A 22,466-nucleotide genomic window follows, 5' to 3' on the forward strand; every position below is an offset into this window, starting at 1 on the left:
ATACTACAAGATTATAGAAAGGTTAATTTACTATAGGTGAATGATGATCTAGCTTAATTCAAAAGCTTCTGTCTTGCTGATTCCACTGCTTATGCAGAAACCGTTACTTCCACATTCTATTCACATGTAAAAAGCTGTATAGACACATTTGCCTCCCAAGAAAAAAGTACACTACCAAATTCAAAAATAAACATCTATGGTACCGTGGAACCCTAATATAAAAAAGCCCTATAATACTATAATAGTAGAAAAATCACATTGTAAAAAAAAAAACTTACTCTCAAGATGCCAAACATGCTATTGCTAAACTAAACAAGAAGCTCTGTATCCTGATCAACTCAACAAAAGTCTTATATGAGGTAAAAAAATCACCACCCAGGTAAAAGATATCCACAAAGCCTTCTTTAACTATATTAGAAATCTCAGAAGCAATGTCAAGCTCTGTAGAGAGCTAATAATAAGTGATAAATCATAATCAGACCCAAAGGACATAGCCACTCACTACTGAAGAAATTTAGGTCAATCTTTACGCCCTCTCCACTCCAGTATTCTCAGATGACATACCCGTGTCTACACCTCCTGAAATATCCCAAGACCATTTTTCAAGGTGCTAAGGTCAAGAATGTTATCTCAAAGGAACCAGATAACATTCCAGGTTGCTTGCTGGTGAGCCTAAAATATGACTTGTCAGACCACTAGACAGGCTATTCATTTCAGCCTCAAAACAGGCCATGTCCAGATGAATGGAGGATAGAAACTTTCATTCTCTTACAAAAAATGGAGCATCAATGGGCCTACGTATTTATAGACCCATAAGTCTGACCAGTCTTATTTTGTAAGACTATGGAAAGGATCATTAAAGAATTAATAAATGAGGCTTTATTAATTAATCTTCAGACTTGAGCCAAACAAGTTTGGAATCCGCAAGAGCAGGTCCTGCCTACTAAACTCAGTTACCTTCTTCAGAAAAAGTACTGAAGCCCTCAATGACAAAAAAAAAAACAGTCCACACACATTTCTGGATCTCAAAAAAGTGTTCAACACCATCCCTCACTAAGGTATCCTAGATACATTCTTCCAGCTAAATATTAATACCCATGTAACTAACTGGATAGCAAATTGCTAAATAAATAGAATGCAGGAAGCAAGGATGGGCATTTCTACCTCCTTCAAAATACCTATCACTACCAGAGTATGCAAGGATTCATTTCTTGAGCCACTCTTTTTTTGGCATTTACTTTTCAGGGAACCAGAATGAAATGCACCTGTGCCACAAGGCACACAACCCAACTCTGAAGATTTACACAAGGTAATGAAATAAATAAATACCTTTATTTCAGTTAATCGCTTTTGTTCAAAAAATCAGGCCTTTATCAGAATTGTTTTTACAAGATGTCACAGGTCTAAATAACACATGTAGTCCCATGAGTAAACCACTACCAAGGATTAAAGTGCACTTGACCCACTAAGATAAATATACAAGTAAAAATCCAATTAATTAAAATACAAGTCTTTAAAAAACAAATAACTATTTACAAAAGTTCCACATTTGCTAAAGTTCAGAATTTTGCAGCTCTTAATTTTAATAAACTATTAATAGATATGGTATCCCAGGAAACTGGCCTACTTTAAGCCACAGCTGCAAAATCAGCTCTCTATACTCTTTTCAGTTCCCATGGGTCTCCCCTGGGTTGAGTGGGAACACACTCAAGAACAACAAACAAAATTGTGTGTTCATAAATACCCTTGCTTATGGCTGTCTCCATTTTAGCCACATAAAAATAATGACAGTAATTACTGAAACATAAATAGATCACTTCTTTTGTGTCACATGTATATTTTCCATTGAATATTAGTTCATTTTTAGTGTGTTATGCTTCAATTCTGGCCCTGTATAGCTGAATGTACACTGTTTACAATAGCCACATTTCACAAGTCCCTTTCTATTGTTTGTGCTACCATTTACTTTTGGTGCATGAAATTATTTTTTTTATATTTCCATGTCTTTTATATGTAAAAGCTGTCTCTTCCCCCAGTGTTTCTAGGGCTCTATGTTCTCTGTTTTAAATTGTTCAGTTCATTGGAATGTGGAATGTCAACAAAAGCAAAACATTTCTTTCCATTAGAATGTCACTTTTACAAGTAATTCAAGAAATGTTTTATTTGTATTTTAAATAATTGAATATTTATTTATATTTTACCTTAGTGGGCAATGGTTTGGTCATCTGTCTACTTAATGGGTTATTTAATCCTGCAATATCTTGTAAAAAGTTCTGATGAAGTCCTGTTTTTTTGGGTAAAAGGGCTTATCTCTAATACAGTTCTTTATTTATTTTACTACGATATGGATGCCTTGAGAGTTCAATTATGTGGCTTGTGGCACTGATGCATGTCATTTTGGTTCCTAATTTCTTGGCACTAGAAGCTCTTCTGTGTTTATATTTACTTTTCAGAGGTCATGTTAAAGGTTTGTGGCTAACCGAGTTTGCTGATGACTGCAAACTTGGTACCATCATAAATCACCAAAGCCCACTAAAATTTTACAAGGTGCTCTGTCCCAAAAAAGTATATAGCTGTGAATCGCAACTTAATGCTAAGAAGTTTTTAATCATATCCTTTAGCAAGCAAGAGTCCCCTTATATAGTATCACATTCATAACACCTCCCTCGAAAAATGATCACATCGTTTGCGATCTGGGAACCTATTTCCACAATGAATTTTCCTTTAGTTAAAGGTATATCCTTTTTAATCATGCAACTTATAACTGAAGGCATCCTGGTCCAGGGGTTTAATCATTCCACATTTATATGGCACTCTTAGGCTGATCATTGAGGATAATTCCTTCTTTGTTACGTAGCTGTCTAGGTACTTGTCACAAGTGGAACTACAACACTTTCTCACTAAAACATTAAGGATGTAAATCATAAAAATAATGCAGACTATCTCAGAGCCTTGTCCATCTTATTAGTATAATACAAGCTACTGACAGGCATCCTCTACTGATGTGAAGAGGCGCAACAGACCCTATTTTGTCAGACCTATTACTCATTTGTAATTTCAGTAGTATTATAAATACATTATCAAGGGATCTTAATCTCTTTTGCAAAATTAATAGACAATATTGTAGGGATAGGCATGTATGACAGAAAATATAATTTCTGTGGAACTTCACATAAAGAAAAATATTTTTCTTACTTTATTCAAAAGCACTTTGAAAGAATGGATGGGTGACCACAAAATTCAGCAATGTTTCAGTACAAACTGTTCCTCTCTGATAGGGAAATATATAAATACTCCAAAATGTCCTTGTTTCACCCATCCTTTAGTTATTCATAATTAAACAATGACTCCCCCCCATTAATATTCCAAAACGTGCATGCTGATTGGTCAGCGTGCCCATTGTAAATCAGACTTATACTAATGGAAAAAGGTCCGTTCGCCCGGACTTTTTCCATTAGTATAAGTCTTTACTTTTTTTGTGTTAGGCAGCAATGGAGAAAGGAAGAGCTCTGTTGCTGTAATCTTGCTATCTCAAATGAGTTTAACATAGCGAGGTATCTTAAAAAAAAGCAACTTGTTTAACATAGCGAGACAGCTTTAAAAAAGGAAACTGAGATCTTTCTTTCTCCGTTGCTTCCTCTACACACAGCTCTGATGTACTGCGTAAGCATACGCATGCGCAGTACATCAGAGCTGCTCCAGGATACTGGACAGCTGAGAAAGGGCAGCACGGAGGCATTATACAATGCCATTATTTAAGAAAAGTAAGTATTTTTTCTAACTGCGGTGGTGGTGCTGCGGTAGCGTTGTCGCCTCATAGCAAGACGTTGTCCCATTTAAATTTCAGCTAGAGCGTCTTCTGTGTGGAGGCATATGTGAATGGGGCATGTCTTCATTGAAGGTTGTGCATCAGGGCTGGTAACCCGGTACGTAAAAATCCACTACCAATCATTAGTGGACCAGAGTTCCGCTGTGGTGACCCCTAACTGGGAAAAGCCAAAAGACACAAACAAACAAGTATTATTTTCTAAAATAATGTCATTGTATAATAGTAATAACCCACTTCTGGGTGTGGGTAATGCTGGATTTACCCACAGTTGTCTTTGTTTGGCCACTCGGGCTTCGCCCTCGTGACCAAACCACACCAACCGTGGGTAAATCCAGCATTACCTACACCCAGGCGTGGGTTATTGCTTAAGTAAAATATAAGGGCTAATAACAACCATGAGAATACAAGGTTAGGCCTTTGAAGTTCATCATAGCCTGAAAGTCTAGTAAGTACCTATGAAACTATAAATACTTTAAAGGTATTCAAAAATGTTTTATACATATATATATATATATATATGTATATATATATATATATATATATATATATATATATATATATATATATATATATATACACACACACACACACACACACACACACACACACACACACACACACACACACACACACACACATATAATGAGATTTAGTAGAGATATAAATCTTATACTGGAAATGATTGCATAGATATACATATTATATTCAAAATGTTTACATACTGACAACTACATCTTTCAAAGAAAGAATCTATTAAGTCAGAGAAACTTTCATTTTCTTAGTAGTAAACAGATGAACATTGTATGTCAAGACAATAAATGTCTCCCTTGTAGATAACTATAATGAATACATTTCAGTATCTGGTAATTTAAATTCACCCCCCCCCATGTTTTAATATGATATACGTATATATGCAACCCTATACTCTGCTGGGCACCATAACATTCTAAGTTAGTGTTATTAATTATTTTAAGTACTTTTATTGTAGATTAAGCAGTAGTATGAATTCTGTAGAAAAAGATTGATGAGTAGTGTTATTTTTATCAGTTGTAAGCTTTCCTCAAAATTCAAAAACATCTTATAACAAATGCTTATTATGAATTTGCTACTTTACATCTTTTATAGTTTTTGCTTCTAGTATATTGTCATTCAAGTGTTAATAAAATATATGGCTGCTCTAATTCTTGCAAGTTCCAATTTATATTCAATTCTTGTGTGAGTGGATTAGAGTAACTTCCATGTAATAAGATACTATCTATTATCATTAGAGAAAAAACCTGAGATTTCTTTGGTTATTGTTTTGTTAATGGAAGGCTGTTCTAATGAGAAATAAAGCAACATTTGCTTATTTAACTGTGGTTTGAGGAGCAAACTCACCAGCATAAATGTGAAACATATCAGAGCTCTAAACAATCAGGCCTGTGATATATGGGTTATTAAAAGTTCATAAGTTCATAAGTTGGTACTAGGCTATTAGCCCTAGCGCCTATAGAAGCCTAGCCATAACAATTCCCTGGCTATTTATTCCCACACTATTTACTTCCCAGGACCCCTGTCTAGCAGGGTGACTGACGTGATCCCTGGGGTGAATTTCCTTTCTCTCATCCAATCATCAAGGTTCCTTTTGAAGAGGGCCAAAGAGATGGTCTGCTTAACATGTATGGGCAGTCTATTCCAGAGTCTGGGGAGTCTCTGGGTCAGGAACCTATCCCTCCAGCATGTTTTGTTTATTGTGATGACAAGGTTTAGCTCCCTGGAGCATGTGGCTCTGAGGGATTGGGATTTCTTTAAATGTAGCATGTCCACCAGCTCTGGGTTTGACATGGCCTTGTATGTTAAGCAGAGATTGCCTCGGAGCAGACAAAATGTGACAGAGTATAGCTGGAGTTTTTTAAGGTGGTCAGCATAGGTCATCTGCTTTAGGCCTGTGACTCTTTTAGTGAGGTATTTCTGCGGCCTTTCCAGTTGTTGCAGATGTCTTGAGAGGTACATACCAAATGGGGCATTGTATTCTATAATGGGTCTAATGAGGGATGAGTACAGTGGGACAATGACCTCCTTTTTTCTGGATGAAAAGCCCTTAGTGATGATGTGTGCCACATAGAAGGATTTCCTGACTGTTGTGGTGATGTGGTTATTGAAGGTGAGACCACTGTCCACCTGTGTCCCCAAGTCTCTTATCACACTTTTGGTGTTTAGTGTACTGCCACCTATGTGGTAATTCACGGGTACATGTTTTTTCCCAAAGGGGATAACTATACATTTCTTGGCATTGAGCTTGAGCCCATGGCTCTGGCACCAAGCATTTGTTTCTGTAAGGCCCTTCTGTAGAGTATCAACATCATTTGGGGACTCAATAATGGGCTCCTAGTTTGCAGTCATCTGTGAACTTTGTTATCCAGAGTCCCTTAATGTTGACCTGTACTTCAGAGAAGTAGATGCCAAACAAGAGTGGTCCCAGGACTGAACCCTGAGGTACTCCACTTGTCACTTGTCTGGAGCTGGATTTGGAGTCAGCTACTTTTACAGAGTGGGTTCTGTCAGTAAGCCAGTTGGCAACCCATCGAGTGACATAGGGATTAATGTCCAGCTTAGTAAGTTTATCTATGATTCCAGAGTGGGGGATGGTGTCAAAGACCTTGGCGAGGTCCAGATAGGCTGTGTGGACTTACCCTCGTCCACGGCTCTGGAAACTGATTAGAAGAAGTCAATCGGGTTCAGGAGACAAGATTGGCCCTTCACGAGCCCAAACTGGGTGGGTCCAGTGTTTTAAGGTTGCCAATGTTTTTGTTTATAAGTTCCATGATAATACGCTCATTGGCCTTGCAGATCAGGCTCATCAGACTGATGGGGCTGAAGTTCCTGGGATCCAAGGTGGATACCCTCTTGTGGAGTGGGATAATTGCAGCTGTGTGCCACTCAGTGGGCATGAAGCCTGAGTTGAGGGTATGATTAAACATGACACTTAGGTGAAGTGCCAGTTCATTTTGTAGTTCATGTAGTACACAGCCCAGGATGTCATCTGGTCCCATGGATGCTGTATTCTTAGCTTTGGAGATTGCGTTTTTTACCTGTGTGGCCATTATTACCAGAATTTGGCAATCTTCCGGTATTGAGATGGGCCATTTAGGGGGTGAGAGGGGGGTGAAGTTGGCACTGAATCAATCTGCCAGCATATTGGCAATATCCTTGGGATCAGTATATTTAATGCCATTCTGTTGTAGCTCAGAGCAGATCTGAGTATTGTCATTTAGATTCTTGACATAGTTATAGAATGCCTTGTGGTTGTCTTTGGAATCTTTGGCAACTTTATTTTTGTAACTAGCTTTGGAGGATTTTATGAGGGATCTCAGCTTTTTACTGAGGCTGGTATGGGAGTTTTTTGCATCCTGGGATTTTCCTCTTTTCTGCAACAGTTTCTTCCTTTTGTTGTAAAGTTTGTTTATGGCAGGGGACCACTAGATTGGCTTCCTTTTTTTGGAGGAGAGCATCTTGGTTCTATTTGGGATGGCACGGTTCATGCATGAGTGGATGTGCTCATACAGTGCCTTAGTGTAGGACTCAGCAGTCGAACTTTCAGTTCCCGTCTGCATGGGTGTCATGAAGTTTGTAATTTCTGACTTGAGTAGCATGAAGTTGGCTTTGGAGAAGTTTTTTCTGGAGATTTCCTTACTAGGGGGTGGGGGTGGGGTGGGATGTGGATGTTAAGGGTGATTAGCTTATGGTCTGATCTGACCAACGAGGGGGTGACCATAGGTGTGGAGCATCTATTTCCCATGCTGGTAATGACCAGGTCTAGGATACTGGAGCCCCTGGTAGGACTATGGATTAGTTTATCCAGGGCATTGGAATTTATGAATTCCAAGAACAGTTGGGCAAAGGTGTTTGTACATGAGTAGTTTTCCCAGTTAATGGCAGGGTAGTTGAAATCACTCAGTATTAGGGTGTTTGGTTGTATATTAATATTTTCCAGTATGTTTAGAAAGGTGTAGTGCGAATCTTGGGGCATGGTGGGGGATCTGTAGCAAGCTACAATTTGGATTGCAGTCTTAACTAGTGTTAGTTGCACCTGGAGAATTTCAGACACATTGTGTTGGGCAACTAACCTGGTGGTGTGTATATCCTTGGTGAATATAAACACTCCTCCACCTTTAGTGTTTCGATCCTGGTTTGGTGGCCAAAAAGTGTGGTAAGAGTTGTAGCCTGGTATTGCAGGGGTGCTCTCTGGACCTTGAACCAGGTCTCAGTTACTGCACAGATATCGATGTTCTCCATTTTTAGGAGTGCCTCGAGAGAGTGCATTTTGAGGTTTAGCCTACTAGCATTGAGTAGCATTGCCTTCAGATTTTGCCTGCTTGTACCTGTTACGGTGGTGGTTTTGTCCTTTGAACTTTGCCTAAAAAAGGCACTATAGGGGTGGCAAGAGCCCTTGCCAGTAACCTGAATCCCAGGGGCAACAGGTGTAGACCATCTCTGGCAAAGCATCGTAGTCTGTCGATCATGTTGTCCCAGGCAGACAGATACTGGATCCCCTTTGAATGACACCAGAAGCTTAGCCAATTAATGAAGTCAATTATTTTGTCCTTATATTGTGGTATCATTCTGGGCGAAGGCAGGATGCTACTCAGGGCTAGGGTCATACCTGCCTGGGTCACATGATCAGAGTGCTTTTCCATGTCTCTTTTCATGTAGTCCAGGGAGGTACATCTCAAGTCATTCACTCCAACATGGACAATGACAGAGTCATATTTGTACTTGTTGTGGAGTGACTTGAGTGCATGAGTTATGTGGCGGATCCTGGCACCCGACAGGCAGCTCACTGTAATTTTCTCCTTGTTCAGCCTGGTGAGAGGGACATCAGTGTGCCTGACTATAGAGTCACCTATGACTAAAGTGTTAGGTACATTGTCTTCCTTAGAGGCTGTTGCTAGGTGGCACACTGGTGTTGTGAGCTATGTGACACTTTGGTTGTGACTGCTGCGTGCTTGCATTTCAGCTTCGGAGGTCCTTGCTGCTTGGACAGGTTGAAGTTAAGGGCCTCCGCATATGTGGATTTAGTGTTGTCATGTGTGGGTGTTGGTGGTGTGAGTTGAGAAGGGCTATGTGTTGCTTGAGGTGTAGTGTGGGTGTTACCCTTCTCCTCTTGACTGTCTAGCACAATCTTGGGTGGAGAGAACTCTGCTTCCAGTTTGGGTATATAAGTGCATCTCTCACAGGTTGTAGTGTTGGGTGGTAGGAGGAGAGGGTTGTCTGTGTACATGAGGCAATTGCTGCATTGCCCCAGTATTCCCATATTCACCAGGTGGACAGGAGAAATCACTGGAAGCATACCCTTGGACATGCCTGGTTTGGTGCTTTTTTTGTAAAGTACAGGAGCTTTTTTCCCTTACCTTAGCAAGGTACTTTGCAATTATAGGCTGTTTAGTGCCTATGATTAAATTTCTCTTTATTAAGAAGGAGTGTTGAGTGCTTGTATCAGTTTAAGACTTCCTAGTGCTTTCCAGCAGTTATTAGAGGAAGTGCTAGTCACAGGGATGCTTAAAGGTAAGATAAAAAAAAAAAAAGGTTTATCCTAAACACTGCAGTGTGCATTACAGAAGTTAGATGTGAAAGCAGGTAACTTAAGTTTTACCTGTCTAAAAAGTTAAGTTTTAGTGGAGAGTCACTATTTTTAAAACAGCAAGATAGATTGAAAGGGGGTGATCACTTTTGTATTCCGGTACTATGGAATACAGTAAAATGGCCAATACATTTAAATAGTTGAAGGGGAATGATTTCACAAAATGAGAATTTTGTGCTTACTCACACAAGCAAGAGAAAGCAGAGAGGAAATGAGATATATGGTCAAATTAACATAAGAGGCAGGTGACTAGAAAGACAGTGGTATTTAAGAACACAACAGTGACAGGGTGGGGGGTTCTGCCTGACTCACAAGAGACAGAGCTGTGGGGTCTTTTGAAGTTTTAATATGCCGTTAAAAGCAGAACACAAGCAAAACACAATGTAAAGAAAACAAATCACAGCACTCAAAATATAAAAAGGCAACAAACTAATACAAAATACAACAAATAAAAAGCAAACCAACCTTTCCCTCACAGCAAAGTGTAGCAGAGTCTGGGTGAGCCTTTCCAATAAAGCTCAAATAAACTCAGCTAAGTGGCAGTCTGGGAACACATACCGCAGAAAAAGGCTAATGATTGCTTCCTACATCTTGAAGCATTTATGGAAATGAACAATAGGCTAACCATTATTTCTACCTCAGTCTCTTAAAAATAGTATTGGCTTAAATAATGATCCTTACAGGGAACATGGGTGACATAAATGCATATACAGTATATTAACAATATAAGCCAAGCAATTAAACTGAAAAAAGTCATGCTGTTAGGCAGCCAGGCTATTGGCTGAAAATGGAGAATTATCTATCATATTGTTATTTATCAAGGAAGTAAATCATATAATGCTTGTATACCAAAGTGTATGTGGAATAAAGTATTAAAGGACCTTTTATCCTTTTAGAATAAACATAGTTCATTTTGATAAAAGACAGTTACAATAGCATTTTTAGAAATAGAAAGCAAATGAGAATATAAATAGGAAGGCAGCAAGTATATGAGCCTTAAAATCCATGACTTAAAGGAAACTGTAGCCTATCAAGTTATTTAACATGGTTATTAATAACAATCACTATATACCTACTATCTTGTACAAATTTTCTCTGGCATTTAGCAAGCAGCCATGCAGGAATCAGTTACTCCTGCATGGTAGGGACCGATTCTGTTCAGCACGGCAGCATACCATGCATATTTATGAAGGCGCACTGCCATGCTCTAAAATGGACATGGTTCCATGTACGAGTGCAGGGGGTGTGTGTCTGAAAGCAGACCTCTCAAATACACATGCCTCCTGCACTCCCGAACAGCTTTTCGGCAATTAAAAATGAGCGAGAATGGTCATAACACCCCCAACCTGTCAGGATAACAAATCTGTGGTCAAAGTCATAAGGGACAATCGTCCCTGCTGAGCATACCTCTCAACTGTACAGATTTTCACAGAATGTCCAGATTTTTGCCTCATATTTTTGGTGTGTACATCCTAAAATCTGTACCTTTCTGGCAAATAGCTGAGGATTGAAGTCATTAAATAATGACAAAACATTTGAGTTTAAGACTCCGCATCCTTCAGAAAATTCATGCTAATGTAAAACCTATTATTCTATCAACTTTTTAAGTTTGTAAGAGCAATATTTAAAATCTGTCCCTATTTATCCCCCCATCATTTTAGGTTTTGTCCAGATATTTTGCTCTAAGAGGTTGAGAGGGATGCAAAGTATTTAGGCTAACCCAGGTAGCAAAAGCGAATAGTGCACACCTCACAACCTGTCAGAGTAAGGAATGTGGGCAAAGCCAAAAGGGACAATTGTTCCACAAAGCAGAAAGTTGATAAAATAACAGGTTCAGCATTAGCAGGGATATTCTGAAGGGTACAGGTAAAATAACACAACAAAACATTTTTTTTTTATAAATGCGATAAAGTTTAAGCATAGCTGCACAGGTGTGCCTGTTGCTTAGTTACGCTTAGTCCAGCTTAAACAGCACAAGAAGTTAAATATCAAGAGACATCCAACCTAAACAGTATTGTAATTGTGCAGTGGCTAAAGTGCATGCTTTGTAAACAGCCATTCCCGGTTGGATCCCCACTATAACCAAGTTGCATTTTACATGTGAAAGCAGTACATAAACATTTTCTGTTATTATTAACTACTAAATAACATATATTTGTTAACCAGAATACTGCATTAGGTCTAGATGTGAGGTGTCAGTGTAATAAAGTTGTGAAACCTCCCATATAAAAATAAGTGCCACATACAGTATAGTCACACATGAATAAGTGTAATAAAAGCACATTGGGGGATGTCAGGGACAGAAAACAAATTTATAATATGTAATGAATGATGAATCAATGCCATACAGCAGATAGTCTATAAAATGAAAAATAAGCAAAGCTAAGCATTGCACAGCTCTGTTGTGAAAATATAACTGCTAAACAATGAGTAGCTCAGCTAAGTGGATTTGCCCATCAGTAAGCAGTGCTGATCCTGTCCCTTTAAGCACTGCCACTCTTAGCTAAGCAGGTTTGCCCGTAGCTTAGCTTAGCTCAGCATATTCAAAACTGTCCAATCATGGCAAAGGGCAGGAAATCAGCCGTATTTAATCCCCCACAGGCGGGAATACAGCTCATAACTGGTTGCAGCTTCCCACTGTAGGTAGTATGGAAGGAGTCGGTGAGGGCATGCACTTCTGTGTGCAGTGCTGAGTCATACAGGAGTCCAAAGTCATGGTAGGACTCCTGGTACAAAACCATGATGAGAGACTGCTTCAAGGCCACTACCAAGGCTCTCGATATAAAGTGGAAGCCTGGGACTGTCTCACTCGTGATCTGGAATCCCTCGGACTGGTGAACAGGTCCAGCACCACTATGCCAACTTGAAGCGGAGAAAGAGCGAGCTCTTGGAAGAGTGGGTCCAAGAAGCAAGGCAGAGGGGTGATGCCCCAGCAGTGTGTAAGTACTTATACTAATAACTGTTTACTAATGTCCAGCCTGTGTATATGAAGGATAGGTATGCCTAAATATTTCTCTATTTCCCTTACAGCTTCAGCTGAGTTAGTTGTGAATCAGGAAGCCTATGCTAGTAGACAGCAAAGGCTGTGTCACGGGGCTGGTGAGTAACAATCCTGCTTGTAGTAGTCATACCAAATAAATATAAAGTAGTAGAAAGTCACCTGGCAGTATAAAAACTGTGTATGGGTTGTACTGAATAAACCAGACAATATGACAGTAATAGTCCCATATAGGTCAGATTTAAATAAAACTGTAACTGCCTAGCAATAAAGCTCTAAATCCTGGACTTGTGTTTACTCTGGTATTGTATGGCATTTATTGTTGCATTCTCTCAATAGTAATGTTGTGTTAACCACTGTTACCCACACTGTGCTACATAAAGAAATGTCTAGGAATGTCTGTATAAAACTGTTGTAAGTACAAGATCAGATTGTACAACCAAGAGAGACTTAGACAGAAAACACTGAAGAGCAAGACAACAATATCCAAATAGCACACTCTGCTGCAACTTAAATTGTTGTTTTTTTTAGCAGACACCATGGTTCGAATCCTGTGAGTGGTAGTAAGCAGTATGCATACTCATACCTCTCAACTGTATAGATTTTTCAGAATGTCCAGATAACTGGCTCATATTTTCTACCTGTTTCTCTGTCCCCCTGGCAAATCAGTGGGATTATCTCAGAATTTTAGGAACAAAATAATGACATACATTTGACTTTCAGACCTCAAAACCTTCAGAAAATGTATATTAAAACAAATCCTGTCACTCTAGTAACTCTCCAAGTTTATGACAACAATATTCAAAACATGTCCCTATTTTACCCCTATGTTGTCAAGCTTTGTCCAGAGTGTGTGCATTAAGAGACTGAGAGGTATGTGCATAATATTAACTTGGAATCTGGGAATATGTGTAGAAACAGTCAGGTAGTGTTAACAAACATTCCCTCCACAGGTCCGAAAGATAAGAAAACTGTGCCCGCCAATAAAGATTTAAATCCTGGACGGGTAGTGTTTACTCTGGTATAATATGGCCTGACATGTAGCATTTAGTAACATCCGATATCAGATAAGCTCACCAGCTTAAATATAAACCCCTATGTCACTAGATGGGTTGCAAACTGGCTCAAGGACAGAACCCACATGGTCAGAATTGCTGGAGCCATGTCAGACTCCAAACCAGTTACAAGTGGCATCCCACAAGGCTCAGTCCTGGGACCTCTCTTGTTCGGTATATATTTCTCGGAGGTACAGGCCAACATGGAAGGACTGTGGCTGACCAAGTTCGCAGATGACTGCAAACTGGGCTCCATAATCGACTCTCCAGCCGATACAAGCATCCTCCAAAAGGGCCTCATAGAAACAGACAACTGGTGCCAGAGCCATGGCCTCAAGCTAAACACCAAAAAGTGTATAGTCATCCCCTTTGGCAAAAACAAAGTGCCCACAAATTACCACATAGGTGGTAATCCATTAAGTACAGAAGAAGTAATTAGGGACCTGGGGACCCAAGTTGATAGCAATCTCTCATTTGACAAGCACGTGGCCAAAGTGGTTAGAAAAACATTTTATATAGCCCACCTAATCATGAAGGGATTCACATCTAGATCAGGGGAGGTCATCATGCCTCTTTACTCATCCCTCATCAGGCCCATAATTGAGTACAATGCCCCTTTTGGGATGTACCTTACCAGACATCTGCAGCAACTGGAAAGACCCCAAAAGTACCTCACCAAGAGAATCAAAGGGCTCAAACAGATACCATATGCTGCCCGGTTAAAGAAACTCCAGCTCTACTCAGTGGCATACCGCCTGCTCAGAGGCAATCTGTGCCTGACGTATAAAGCCATGTCCAACCCGGAATTAATGGACATGCTGCACCTCAGAAAATCCAAATCCCATCGAGCTACGCGCTCGAGAGATTTGAACCTCAGAACTGAAATAAATAGGACATGCTGGAGGGACAGATTCATAACCCAGTGGCTCCTTTCACTCTGGAATAAAATCCCAGTCCAGGTTAGGCAGAGTCCCTCATTGACTCTCTTCAAGAGGAATCTTGATGGTGGATGGGAGATCGTAGGTTTACCCCGGGTATCACTTCTGTGTCACTGTTAGACAGAGGCACAGTATACTAACCTCGAAAAAGGGCATAGCAAAATTAATTTAAAATGGGTAGCGAAAGCCAAACACACTCTGGCTAGGCTTATAAATGTCCTAGGGCATATAGCCTAGTATGAACCTATGAACCTATAATAGTACTGTTGTGTCAACCACTGTTTCTCACACTGTGCTACATAAAAATATGTGTAGGAATGTCTGTATAACACTGTTGTAATTACAAGGTTAGATTTTACAACTAAGAGAGACTTAGGCCTTTAAAGTCGTCTTTGGAGTTTCAATTGCCATTTGAATCTCTAACTTAATGTTTTCCTTCTACCATTTGGAGATGTAGGGTGAAACACCAATGATTCCACATCTTTTAATTATATAAAGTCATAGTCACCATGACTGAAGTGTGATCATTCAATATTATCAGGAGTGTATATATTGTTCATATAACTATCTATCTTCAATTTGTAGTTTCTCCTAGTTTACAAATACTTCTTATATACTTTTAAAGACTTAGAAAAATAAATATCATTACCAATACTCTAACTGCTATACTAAAATGAAAAAGGTGTAATTTAGTTTGAATGCATAAAAGAGAGAAGCCATCCCTGCACATCAAATTCAGATGTAACTAAATTAAAACCATTTGCAAAGATTACCAACCCTATCTGAAACTCAAGCACATGTGACATCATACCTTACCCATCAACTGTTCTTAAATCAAGTGAATATTATATATGAATGGAGTATAATAATTCTGTCCTCAGTCTTTCATTTTTCTCAGCTGTAACTCTACCAAAACCATTGGCCTTAAAGTCCTAATATGAAATTTCATGCCCTCTGAAAAAACTTGTCACACCATGTTTTCTTTCTAATTTCCTCTTAAGAGGCTGAGTATACTGCCTGGTAGCCAAAGCTTAACGACATGTCATCTTCACATTTTGACATAGGCATATCTCCTGGAAAACATAATTTATCTTCTATGCTTCCTCAAAATGATTATCACATTATCTATGTTCATCATACTGATCACTGCTGCAGTAGCCATAGCTATATGGATTATATCCTGCCAAAGCTATATGGATTATATCCTGCCAAAAATATAACAGCTGTCCAGATTCCAAAGCTTCATGGCACTTTCCTTGTGCTCAAACAGTTAGGTAGTTTGAGCTGAGGTGCCTAAAAACACAGGTTTGATTGTCTAGCCCTCAAGCACTCTCCTGCCACTGAGCAGAGTGTTCCTCTGTGGGCTTTTGAAGCTCAACGGTTTGCTTCTGGTGTTCCTTTGCTGGGTAGATAAGATCCCTTTGGCAAAAACACTTTCCACATTTTACATTTTTTTTATTTAAATGTACTTTCCCAGACAGGAATTTTGTTTTTTGATCTAGGAGTTTGTGTTCTCATGGACTGTCACAAGACTTAAATGGAAGCACACTTTTTCCTGTCAATTTGAAAGTGGTTAAAATAGTTGAAAACTATTTTTTCCTGTGCAGAAACTGTGTTCATTTTAGTTTCGGGTAGTGGCAAAGTGTATCATAGTGCTTTTTATTGTGTTTTTGAGGGGAAAGTGAATTTTAAAACCTTTAAATTTTTACTGAATTATGCTGCCTGTTTTCCAGAGGATTTTTGTCTTAACCATGAAACAGAATACTGGTCCCACAGCTGATCCTTTCTTCCAGCCACAAAAAGAAACATTTAAACAAACATTTTTTTACCACCACAGCAGCCAAGCAATTTGCCTCATCTGAAGGTGGATGACTTTGCTGTGGCCAAGCTGGCAGGGGGGTGCCCGGACCACTTGTCTTTTACCTCAGATCCCTCTGAAAAAGCACCTAGGGCCACTATGGACTGTGGATTAGTCACATCCTCTGTGGCTGCTGGGATCTCTTCAGAGGGCAAGGGAGAGCCACTCTTGTCTTTCCTGGGAGAAGAAACAAGGAACCTGCTTACTCAGAATATTGTACTCAACCTTGAGGAAGCTGCTGGTACTGCAATTAACAACTTGGGTTGGCCCCATTTTTCCTGTCAAAAAGAAACAGAAGATGAAACTGTTATCTCCTCTTGCTCAAATTTCTCTGGACTGGAATATTTTACTAGGTCTTGCTCAAGATTTAATTCAGACTATTTATCCTTCTTTTAAGGTGGTTTTGGTAAAAGAAAAAGGGGTGCCTATTTTCCAGAAGAGATTCAAGATTCTCAGTCAGGACAAGAAGATGGGAAGATGAACGACCAGATGCAGGGCTTCTTCTCAGTTTTCTGATTCAGATTCAGAGGAGAAAAGAGTACCTGATTCTGTGTAGGGTTTCTCATTCTTTGAGACTATTTACTGAATGTGCCAGTGTTTTTAGCAGGAGAACACAGAGGTTTCACAGTCACTCAGAAAACACTCTGAACTGCTACACATGGAATTTCCAGAACCTTCACACATTAGTCCAGTACTTTCAGCATGTACAGTGTGTGTGTGTGTGTGTGTGTGTGTGTGTGTGTGTGGTATTTTTGGCAAGTATTTGTGTCTGCATGTACACACTCAAGCACTGTGCTTGCATTATGTCCTGGGATCCCACATATTTGTGAGACATGCATGGCAGACTAGTCAGTTCAGGTTCATCACCCCCAACCACAAGAAGTACCTCTGCTAGGAGTTGCTCTGCTAGTTCCATAGCTCTGGCTAGAATTTGGGGTGTTATCTGAATGTGAGTGATGTCTGCTGGACCATGAACATGTGGCCTAAGACATCTGGGTGTGGAAACTTCAATCAATGATAGAGCAGTGGAAGTAGTGCATCTATGGGAGCAAGACCTTGCAAGGCCATGATACCTAACACTGGTTGATGTAGCAGTTCTATGACAATCTGGATGCCAACCCTCCCCAACAGACGTTGCATAATAGACACTGCTCAATCCAGTGTGTCTTTTATCCTGTCCAAGAAGTCATCAGGATCATTCAAGCAATCCTGCACATCCTAATGCACAATGTTTAGTACTTGCACTATCTCTTCTGAGACTCTTTTGGGAAGTTCCTCTGCCTCCATGATTGACCCACACAAACGTCATGTGGCACCTATATACACACCCACATCAGGAGGAAGATGGACAGCAGGCCTCATCTGAGCACCTTCACTATTTATTTGTCTGTCACCTGCAGACCATGCAGATCATTATGGCTACATGGAGAATTAACCACTTCACAACTAGAGTAACCACACATCAACTGTATCATCCTTAACCTGTCTTATGCCTGAGGACTGTGTATCATGGATATACACTGGCATACTGACTGCATCAGAAATAGAGCAGGAGATATTGGAGGCACAATCTCAGTGTCAGACTGACCCTCTGCACCCCCAGACTGTGCCTCTTCATTGCTGCCATCAACAGAGGCTACCAATACTCTGAAATCAGGCAGTAGGAGTTCCACAGTGCTACTAGCAGGATTATCTATGATAATAAGTATTCAACACAACAAAGAGAGAAATAGAATAAATAATGATCATGCCTATGTTATGTGAAACAAATATTAAAAACTAAGAGATGCTAATGCAATGAAAACAAGTAACTTTCAGTTACACATTTATGTACCTTTTTGTAGATTCATAAAAATACAGAAGATGTGCTTGCCGTATGCAAGTGATCATGGGAAAAGAGAACTAGATATGCCTAGAAATAAATATGTATGATCTCTTACCCATATACAGCCACAGAAGGGCTTGTCACCTCTGCTTCTCTCTTAGAAGAATGACCCATGATAATGTAGTGCCTGACTGAACACTTCAATTTCAGTATCACTGTATGGCAGTTTATGAGGTGCAGATGTCTTGGGTGGCATAGCTCTGCACGAGAGGAAGCATAAAAGGAAAAAATAATGCATAATTTAACCAAAATGACTGTTAACAAAACAAAAATATCTATTAACTTATGCATCTATCATACACAAAATGCACAAAAGGTATGGCCCCATATCAGTACTCACAACTTAATACAGACCACCCCCTGGACTGCCAAACAAATAAAGGAAATTATAAAAAAAAAATGCTAACCGAACAAATATTTCAATAACTCTGTAGTACATTGCAGCATTAATAAAAGTAATGTTTGCTTATCAAAGAAAAAGGGACAACAATTTTATGTAACTACTTCTGTGGAGAGTAGCCAGGTATACATCACAGGCTTAATTCAATTTTGTGTGCTAATAATGCAAAAAAACATGACTTTGCAAATAAGTAGTGCAACATTCTTTTGCAGTATGTCATCGGCTTCCCAGATTAAACTTCTCATGAAATGTTAGGTAACATTATTTAGAAACATTGTAATAGTCAAAAAATAACTGATATACATGGCTCTGCCAACAGCTACTAAGAATAATGCAGGCAGTAAACCAACAGTTGTATTGTAAAATCAATCCATCAGTAAGGTTAAATACATCAAGATGCAAAAAAACCTGCAACATAACTTTGTATCACATCAGTTGTTAAAACATATTTTTATAGCAAATAGCAGTATCAAGCTCTCTGTATCCAAACAGTTCCTTGCCCAAATGATTACCTTTAAATAGTGCAGATTCAGCCTTTCAGCACTAGGAGTATGCAAAAGAGGAGTGATCTCATTAACATTCTTGAATTCTACAATTTTCACTAAGTACAGGGCACTAAATATGGTGTAAGGACCTGCACAATTGCATGCACATGCCCTACTTCTGCAAGGATGAGCACTGAGAAGTGTTGCTTGATAAGTGCTTGCAAGTGTGAATGATTAGTCTAACTGCAGGAACAATCAGGGTTTCACAGACAGTCCTCTTTGATGTACACTTAATGAGGGTGTGTCAGACAGAAGGGACTTACAAGAAAGTCTTTAAGTACATTGACTGACTTAGGACAGCAACATTCATAATGTTTCTATAAATTGTTTATGAGCACTCTTTGTGCCTGTATGCAAATTTTGTCTGCAATTGTAAGAAAGGACATTACTCATTCGAACATATATCAATAGCAAGAGAAATCAGAGTAGTCTTGACACAAAAGCATAGATAAGGGAATGATATTCAGAACATAAAGATAAGAACAGTTACAGTTTTGCTACCTTTTATTTTATATTGTGTGAAGAAAGATTACCTTAACTGTTGTCAAGATGACTGGCATCAAAGCATTTAACTGCAAATTACACAGGACAACTTTTAGAACTTGATTCCATTGCACATATAATGTCAATTGATACCATATTACATGTTGAGTATATGCAACTTATCTTTTTCTTCACAGTTTCTGTATCTACCTATGGCACATACTGATAATACTCTGAATTGTATGTTTTAAATGCCTTTGTATCATTGAGTTCAAATCCAGAGGGGATGTTGTGTGAACAGAAGAACATATGTTTACATTGCAAAACAAAAAAGTTGAGGACACATCAGAAGTGTACATTTTAACTACTTGTTTCAGACTGTTTTCTCTATTTAAGCACTTTTTGTTTCCTTTTCTCTTCATCATTTGCATTATGTTTGGCACTGCACACTCTTGACTGGCAGTAATGCCTAGCAGTGAAGAGCAGTTAACTTCCTAAGGGAAAAAATGGAAAATACAATTTTGGATGCTTTCTGTACAGAAAACAAACCTTTCCCTGTTGCAATCTATCAGTACTCTGGATAGCTCTCACTGAATAAAATCTGCCTGTCAGCTGACTACCTGTGTGGAATTAGGTGTATGCAAACTGAGCTTAGAGAAAGAGGACACATAATGAAGAGTTCAAATCTAGTTTACAGATTTTTTTTGTGAAAGGATTCTGAATAAATATTGATATCCAATTTTGTATATGAAATGAACAGGCTAATGTCTGTGATTCATGATAAAAGCTGATGCAGGGTCCAAATCCATTTTACAGATACGTTTACAGAGAACTTCGGGATACCATTTATCACAACATTTTGATTAGAAATGCAACAATACATGCAAAATAAATGTCATATCCGTCTATTGCAACAAATGTATCATAACTGCTTGTTATAGAAGCTCAATATAATGTGTGTAAATTATATTTAATGCAACAATAATTATATTAAATGTAGAATTCACATGCTTAGGTATGATGTACACAGTAATTGTTTTATAATTATTACATATAAGTATGTGTTTATGAAATTATTTGTTGTGAGGTATGAATGTAACCTAGCCTATTATGTCTTACTCAGGTTATGCAACTGCATGCATCTGGGATGTATTTACCAACACATATACTGCTGTTTACATAGAAATGCTGTCCCATGACTAAGTAAAGTCACAAACATACAGGCACCTCTTAGGTATATCTCCATTCATTCTTAAATTAGTATACCTCTAATTACCATGTTAAAAAGTAAGTTCTCCTGTGACACTGACAGGTAAAAGTTTAATATTTTACCCTTATATTTCTCATGGGTTTGATTGCCTGGGGGTACAACTTAATCTTAATAGTATGCAAGTCCCAACAGGCCAATATGTCATAACTCATACCATTTGTCCTCCAAACAACCATGATTATAGCAGACACCATGAGGCCTTTCAGTGTTTAACATCAGAACATGTGAGTAGGTTAAGCATCACACATGGCCAAATCTCACTGCTGTATCTCACACCTTCTGCACTTTTTGATGTAATTAGTGCCAATGTGTCTGCCAAACCATTACTGTGCTTTGAATTGTGCAAATGCAATTGGCAAAGCTGTGCGTCTTTGCAGAAAAGCTATTACACATGAGATCTGAACTGAGTATCAATTCAGACACATTTCTAGCTTGACTGCTGTAGATATGGCCGGGGATGGTAGAGGTGCTGTTCTACTTAGAACACAAAGGTGAGGTGTTGAGGAGCCCAGGTTTTCTATAGCATTCCCAGTGAAGCACTACAGCCAGAGGCTGCTGCAAGGAGAATATATATTAGGTCTCAGCATAAGGCTGAGGCTTAGAATAGCTTGTACAAGTCTGTCTGCAGTGCAACTGGCATTCCTAGAACTGAGGACCAATATTATCATCACTACCGTGACAAGAAGAGGAGCAAGCAGGATATACTAGCCAATGGGAGGATGAATTTCAGACTACAAACACCCCTCAGCTATTACACTAACACATTGCCTTTCTGTCATATGACATTAATACTCAGAAACATAGTCATTTTTTTCATGATAGTGTTTATAAGATATTCAATAGAAGAATGCATTACATTAACAGTTCAAAAGTAACATTTTGGCAAATGCAGTTTTAACTTTGAAAGAAGATATCTGATATGGCCAAGTTATATCTCTCAACTGGCCAGATTTTTGTGGAATGTTTAGATTTATGCCTCACATCTTTGGTCTGTTTATCATAAAAGTTGTGGTTTTCTGGAAACTCTCTGAAGATTGAAATCACTAAATAATGACAGATATTTAAGTGTCAGACTTTACATCCACCAAAAAAATCCATACTAATGCAAGACCTGTTAGTCTAACAACTTTCTAAATTTGTAAGAGCAATATTTAAAGCCTGTCTCATTTTTGGCACTTTGTATACCCATTAATGTTGGCTCTCTACAAAATTCTTGTGCTAAGAAATTGAAAGTTATGGACACAGAGAAATATATGATTCTATTCAGTCATATCATACCATTGTGAATGATTAATTTTATGACACATTATGCCTTCCCTTTATATCTGTATGTGACCAAGGTGTAATTACTTATTTATTTCTATAATTGCTTTATGTATTAAAATAATAAAATAATATGATATGCCATTGATTTAAATTTCTAATTTGTCTCCACTCCCTCTCTCTCTCTTTATTATTTTTTTTATTATTCATATATAATTTTTGTAAAAGTATTTCTGCTGTTAAAAATTACCATCAGCACAGGGATCTAGACCATCCACTGTGACCAGCCACTGTGGTTCAGACCTCCATTCCTACAACTTTG

Source organism: Protopterus annectens, chromosome 3.part0, assembly GCF_019279795.1.
Source record: "Protopterus annectens isolate FY-2018-M chromosome 3.part0, PAN1.0, whole genome shotgun sequence".
Lineage (NCBI taxonomy): Eukaryota > Metazoa > Chordata > Ceratodontiformes > Protopteridae > Protopterus > Protopterus annectens.